The sequence below is a fragment of the Crocuta crocuta genome, unplaced genomic scaffold, assembly GCF_008692635.1.
Source record: "Crocuta crocuta isolate KB4526 unplaced genomic scaffold, BGI_CrCroc_1.0 scaffold1269, whole genome shotgun sequence".
In the NCBI taxonomy this organism is placed as follows: Eukaryota; Metazoa; Chordata; class Mammalia; order Carnivora; family Hyaenidae; genus Crocuta; species Crocuta crocuta.
The window spans coordinates 489382-490754 of NW_027531335.1; the positions used below are offsets into that span (position 1 = coordinate 489382).

At 47.5% G+C, this 1373-nt stretch overlaps 1 long non-coding RNA gene across 1 annotated transcript in view; it reads left to right on the top strand.

Moving 5' to 3' along the window:
• The window catches only part of LOC144238165 (uncharacterized), a 36015-nt gene that overhangs the window by 2132 nt on the left and 32510 nt on the right, over positions 1–1373 (top strand). The gene's annotated exons all lie outside the window — the stretch shown is intronic.

Consider the following 1373-nt stretch of genomic DNA (forward strand, 5'->3'; position numbering starts at 1 on the left):
GATTGGGAGTTGGCAAGGGAGAATGGGAAGAGGGTAGAGAGGGCTGGGAATGAGGGAGGAGGGATGGGAACTTTTCTTTGGTACTGAGTGCCGATTTCCGGAACTATGTTAACGTTTCACATACTAAAAAGGAAGGAAGGAAGGAAGGACGGAAGGAAGATGACAAGAGAACCCAAAATGGAATATGGACAGAAACAGAGGAACTGACTCTATTACAGATGAATAAGAAATGTAATGAGGAGTGGGAGAAAATAAGTAACCTAAGTGTTAGGGGCTGAATTGTGTCCCCTCAAAATTCATGTGTCGAAGCCCTAATCTCCGATGTGACTGTATTTGGCAGTAGGGCCTTTAAGGGTGAAATTAACGTTAGGGGGCGCCTGCGTGGCTCCGTCCGTTGAGTGTTCGACTCTTGATTTCGGCTCAGGTCATGATCTCGGTTCGTGAGACCGAGCCCAGCATCCGCACGGAGCCTGCTTGTAATTCTCTCTCCCTCTCTCTCTGCCTCTCCCCTGAACACACTCTCTCTCTCTCAAAATAAATAAACATTAAAAAAGGATGTAATTAACGTTAAGTGAAGTCATAAGGGTGGGACCCTAATCCGATATGACCAGTCTCTATAGGGAAAGGAGGGGGTTCCAGGATATGCACAGAGAAAGATTCATGTGAGGACCCAGTGAGAAGGCAGCCATCTGCAAGCCAAGGAGAGAGTCCCCAGGAGAAACAAACCTTGCTGATCCCTTGATCTTGGACTTCTAGCCTCGAGAACTGTGAGAAATAAATTTCTACTGTTTAAGTCACCCATCTGGGGGTATTTCGCTTTGTCAACCCGAGCAGACTAAGGCACTAAATAACTTCGGAAAAGAGTATTTTCACTCTGTACTCTGCAGGAGTGGTTCTCAAACTTTGGGGTACGTCAGAGTCACCTGGGGGGCTTGTTGAAGAACTCTGGGCGATGGTCTCCACCTCCAGTGCTCCTAATTCAGTAGGTCCAGGGGGGAGCTCAAGGATTTACATTTCTTTATTTTTAAAAAATTTTTAATGTTTTATTTTATTTTTTAAGAGACAGAGTGCGAACAGGGGAGGGGCAGAGAGAGAGGGAGACACAGAATCCGAAGCAGGCTCCAGGCCCCGAGCTGTCGGCACAGAGCCCGACGTGGGGCTCGAACCCACAAACACGAGATCATGACCTGAGCTGAAGTTGGACGCTCGACCGACTGAGCCCCCCAGGTGCCCCAAGAATTTACATTTCTAACAAGTCCCCTGATGAAGCTGATGCCGTTGCCTCAGGGGCCACACTTCAAGAACCGCCATTCTAAGGTCCAAGACAAAAATAAATCACCCCAAAACTGTACATAAATACTGTACTCCAGATA